Here is a 6053-nt window from a genome sequence, read left to right as displayed (position 1 = left end):
AAATATTTAATTACCTATTAAAGACTAAATGGCATTTAAATTATGATAGTGTGTCGTAGTATTTACCCAAAGGAGAATTGTGATATGCTTTAACTGTTTTGTTGAATCCATATTGATTTGTGAGCATGTATTATCTATTTTGCAGCTATTCCCTTTCATTCGCTTGCTTCGTTTGTTATTGTGTTCAACGGATTGAACTTCTCTGAATGGCGTGAACAATCCAGTTCCACTTAGGTGTAATGGATCTTGACTTGGCTCTGCTGAATGATAAGCCCGCTGCCATTACTGATTCGAGCAGTGCGGATGAGAAGTCTTTCCATAAAGTATGGGAACGCTCTAACAGGCTAAGCCTTATGTTTATGCGAATGAATATTGCCAACAACATTAAGAGTACTATTCCACAAACAGAAAGTGCCAGGGAATACCTGACGTTTGTGGAAGAACGTTTTCGTTCTGCAGATAAGTCTCTCGCTGGTACACTAATGGCTGAACTCACGACCATGAAGTTTGATGGGTCGCGTAGTATGCAAAACCATATCATCGAGATGACTAACATTGCAGCAAGACTTCAGACCTTGGGGATGAAAGTGGATGACTCCTTCTTGGTTCAGTTTATTCTGAACTCGTTACCTCCTGAGTATGGACCTTTTCAAATTAACTATAACACTATTAAGGATAAGTGGAATGTTAGTGAATTGTCCAGTATGCTTACTCAGGAGGAGTCAAGACTTAAGAAACAAGGGAATCATTCAATTAACCTCATGGTTCAAGGGGCTGGTAAAGGACTTAAAGTGAAGGCCAACAAGTTCAAGAAGAAGAAAGCACCTGCTAAAGCTCAACAGGATGCTAACAAGGAACATAAGGCAGATACGTGTCGTTTCTGTAACAAGGAAGGACACTATCAGAAAGATTGCCTGAAACGCAAAGCTTGGTTCGAAAAGAAAGGTACAATTAGTGCTTTTGTATGTTTCGAATCAAATTTAGTAGAAGTTCCTAATAATACTTAGTGGCTTGATTCTGGTGCAACTGCTCATGTATCTACTACGTTGCAGGGATTCCTTACGATCCAAACTACAAATCCAAATAAGGATTTCTTGTTCATGGGAAATCGTATGAAGGCTCCAATTGAAGGCATAGGGACTTATCGTTTGATCATGGAGACTGGACGTCACCTTGATCTATTACAGACTCTTTATGTACCTTCAGTTTCTAGGAATTTGATTTCTCTTTCAAGACTTGATGTTTCTGGATTTGATTTAAAGTTTGGAAATGGATGTTTCAATTTATATAAGAATGCTATTTTTTATGGTTCTGGCTTTCTCAGTGATGGTTTATATAAATTGAAACTCGATATTGCTTTTTCTGAATCCCTTCTTACTATTCAACATAATGTTGGAATTAAACGTAGTTCACTAGATGAAAGTTCTGCTTACTTGTGGCATAGACGTTTGGGTCATATATCCAAAGAAATGTTAGAAAGAATAGTAAAAAATGAGATTCTTCCGAATCTAAACTTTACTGATCTTACTATATGTTTGGATTGCATTAAGGGAAAGCAAACCAAGCATAGTAAGAAAGGTGCCACAAGAAGCACCCAGCTTCTTGAAATTATACACACCGATATTTGTGGACCCTTTGATGTTCCATCTTTTGGTGGAGAGAAATATTTTATCACTTTTATCGATGATTTTTCACGTTATGGATACATCTATTTGCTGAAAGAAAAATCTCAAACAGCAGATGCTCTCAAAGTATTTGTTAATGAGGTTGAAAGACGATTAGATAAAAAGGTGAAAATCATTAGGTCAGATAGAGGTGGTGAATATTATGGAAAATATAACGAGACAGGACAATGTCCCGGTCCATTTGCAAAGTTCCTCGAGGAACGTGGCATATGTGCACAGTATACTATGCCAGGAACACCTCAACAAAATGGTGTTGCAGAAAGGAGCAATTGAACACTTATGGATATGGTTAGGAACATGATAAGTAATTCCTCATTACCTAAATCATTGTGGATGTATGCTCTTAAAACCGCTGTATATTTATTAAACAGGGTTCCTAGTAAGGTAGTTCCAAAGACCCCTTTTGAACTGTGGACAGGAAGGAAACCTAGTTTAAGGCACCAGCATGTTTGGGGTTGCCCAGCGAAAGCTAGAGTTTATAATCCACAAGAAAAGAAATTAGATTCTCGAACAGTAAGTGGTTACTTTATAGGTTACCCAGAGAAATCTAAAGGGTATGTGTTTTACTGTCCAAACCATAGTTCGAGAATTGTTGAAACCGGTAATGCAAGATTCATTGAGAATGGTGAAGTTAGTGGGAGTGTTGAAAAGCAAAGTGTGGAAATAAAAGAGGTGAGGGTCAATATTCTATTACCCACGAATGTGCCTACTTCCACACAAATACCAAATATGTTCCAGTTGTTGAAGAACACTTTGACAACACCGGACAACATTTGGATGAAACACTTCATGAAGAAACTAACTCACAAATATCTGACACAAATGAACCACAAGAAATGCCATTAAGAAAATCTCAAAGAATTAGAAAATCGGCTATTTCGGATGATTACGTGGTTTATTTGCAAGAGTCAGATTTTGACATTGGTCTTAATAAGGATCCGGTTTCATTTTCACAAGCCATAGAAAGTAATGAGTCTGACAAATGGATTGATGCCATGAAGGAAGAGGTTAAATCCATGGAATACAATAAAGTCTGAAATCTTGTTGAATTGCCAGAAAGTTCTAAAAGAATCGGGTGTAGATGGGTCTTTAAGACCAAACGCGATTCAAATGGCAATATTGAAAGATACAAGGCCAGACTTGTTGCTAAGGGTTATACTCAGAAAGGAGGCATTGATTATAAGGAGACCTTTTCGCCGGTCTCAAAGAAAGACTCCTTAAGAATTATTATGGCTTTGGTGGTTCATTATGATTTAGAGTTACACCAAATGGATGAAAAAACTGCCTTTCTTAATGGAGACCTCGAGGAGGAAGTTTATATGGACCAACCAGAGGGTTTCAAAATTAAAGGAAAAGGTCAAATGGTGTGTAAACTGAAGAAGTCGATATATGGACTTAAACAAGCCTCACGACAATGGTATATAAAGTTTAATGATACCATAACATCTTTTGGATTTGTGAAAAATACCGTTGATCGGTGTATATACCAAAAGATCAGTAGGAGCAAGTTTATATTTTTAGTCCTATATGTTGATGATATTCTATTTGCTGCTAATGATTTAGGTATATTGCGTGAGACTAAAGATTTTCTCTCTAAGAATTTTGAAATGAAAGATATGGGTAAGGCATCCTATGTGATAGGAATAGAAATATTTCGTGATAGATCACAAGGATTATTGGGATTGTCTCAGAAAGGCTATATCGAAAGAATTCTTGAGAGATTTAATATGAACAATTGTTCAGCAGGAATTGTTCCAATTCAAAAAGGGGACAAATTTAGTCTCATGCAATGCCCTAAGAATGATGTAGAACGAAAGGAAATGGAATCAATTCCTTACTCTTCAATTGTTGGTAGTCTGATGTATGCTCAGACTTGCACAAGACCGGATATTAGTTTTGCGGTCGGAATGTTAGGAAGATATCAGAGTAACCTAGGAATTGATCACTGCAAAGCTGCAAAGAAAGTTTTGAGGTACCTGAAAGGAACGAATGATTACATGCTCATGTATAGGAGATCCAAACATTTGGAAGTTATTGGACACTCGGATTCAGATTTCGCTGGATGTATTGACACTAGAAAATCCATGTTTGGTTATTTGTTCCAATTAGCTGAAGGAGCAATATCGTGGAAGAGTGCCAAACAGTCTTTCATTGCTACATCCACGATGAAAGAAGAATTTGTGGAATGTTTTGAAGCCACAATTCATGCATTATGGCTGCGAAACTTTATTTCAGGACTTGGGGTTGTCGACACCATTACCAAGCCGCTGAAAATTTACTGTGATAATTCTGCAGCAATATTCTTCTCCAAGAACGATAAGTACTCCAAAGGTGCCAAACATATGGAATTAAAGTACTTTACCGTCAAGGAGGAAGTTTAGAAACAAAGAGTGTCACTTGAGCATATTAGAACTGATCTCATGATTGCAGATCCGTTAACGAAAGGTTTACAGCCGAAGATATTTAAAGAACATGTACATAGAATGGGTCTTGGCTGTATTTATGATTGATGTATTTATGATGTTTTGACACTCTGAGCTCATTTATATGTTTCTGATATACATTAATGATCTCCTGTTTCTCATAATGGTGTACACATTATTGTTTTGAGATATTGCAGGATAAGTCTGAATGAGACATTATTGTGGACCATAATATTTTATAGCTTATGGACCTGATACGATGAGTTGCTAATGTTGTAGTATATGGAAGGGAGTATTTAGATGAATTATATATGACCGCCATAACTCACATTTAGTAGTTTATCGTATTATGGTATTTATGATGGACATTATAAAAGAGATTTGTTTATGCGCAACTAATGTTCCTATATTAAATGTTAATATTATGTGATTAATGGGCCAAGTGGGAGAATGTAAGTTATTTTCCTATGTATGTGTGGCCCAATAGGTTAAGGCCCATAATTAATATTTAATTAATTATCAAATCTCATCCATCCGATTGGTTACTTGATGGACGTACCAGATTAAGTGAGAACCTCTATAAATTGGTCATCTCCCCACCCATTAGGGTTACCGTATTTTTTTATTTTCTTTCTTCCATCACTAAAGTCGGCGGTAACGTAAAGCTAGGGCAAGGGGCGAGAAACCTATTTCAATCAACGCTTCCGCTTCACGATAATGGATTCCGCTTCAAGTATGTTTTCTATAACGATTATATGTAAGATTATCATGTTCAAGATCCTGGTATGAATTAAAGTTTATGCTTACAGTAACGACCCGATCGGTCATTTTGATCTCTAGGCGTCGTTCGGCAGTTTGAGATCATGAGCAGCTTCACTTCAGGTATTATGACTTGTACACATGGTCGGAATTGAATTCCGGGAAGTTCGGAGTTGATTTGGAAAAAGAATTCTCATTTTGGAAACTTTAAGTTGAAAGAAATGACTAGAATTGGATTATTGAGTAAACAACCTCGGAATTGGGATTTGAAGGTTCCAGCAGGTTCGTATGATGATTTCGGACTTGGGCATATGCCCGGATCGGGTTTTGGGTGAACCCGGGAGCAATTTGGCGTCTATTGTGGAAGTTAGCATTTTTGGAAGAATTTCATAAATTTGGGTTGAAGTGCATTTCAATGCTATCGATGTCCGTTTGGGATTCCAAGTCTGGGAATAGCTCTGTATGGTGATTCTGGTATTGGGAGCACAATCGAAAGTGAATTCGGAGGTCTGTAGGTAATTTTGGAGTCATTTGGCTAAAGATAGAAATTTGAAGGTTTTGAGAAGTTTGACCGAAAATGGACTTTTTGATATCGGGGTCGGATTCTGATTCTGGAAGTTGGTGTAGGTCTGTAATATCAAATATGACTTGTGTGCAAAATTTGAGGTCAATAGGACGTGATTTGATAGGTTCCAGCGTCGGATGTAGAAGTTTGAAGTTCTAGAGTTCATAAAGCTTGAATTGGGGTGTGATTCGTGATTTTAGCGTTGTTTGATGTGATTTGAGGCCTCAAACAGGTCCGCGTTATGTTATGGGACTGGTTGATGTGATTGGACGGGGTCCTAGGGGCCTCGGGTGGATTCCGGGTGGTTAACAGATCGAGTTGGAGTTGGGAGGAAAGCTGAAGCATGTTGTCATCTGGTGTAACTGCACCTGCGAGGTCTTGGCCGCAAGTGTGGAGCCGCAGAAGCGAGAGTGGCTGGGCTAGGCTGGGACTGTAGATGCGGTCAGCTTGCCTGAGAAGCGGGACCGCACTTGCGAAAGGAAGTGCGCAGATGCGGAAGTTGAGGGCCTGGAGGAGGACCGCAGAAGCGAATTGCGGGTCGCACCTGCGGAACCGCAGAAGCGATCAAGTGACCGCAGGTGCGGAAATGCTGGAGGCAGTGAGGTTCTTTTAAATCGGGGG

The sequence above is a fragment of the Nicotiana sylvestris genome, chromosome 12 (genome assembly GCF_000393655.2).
Source record: "Nicotiana sylvestris chromosome 12, ASM39365v2, whole genome shotgun sequence".
In the NCBI taxonomy this organism is placed as follows: domain Eukaryota; kingdom Viridiplantae; phylum Streptophyta; class Magnoliopsida; order Solanales; family Solanaceae; genus Nicotiana; species Nicotiana sylvestris.
The sequence above is the reverse complement of the archived record's forward strand: the minus strand, read 5'-3'. Positions refer to the sequence as shown.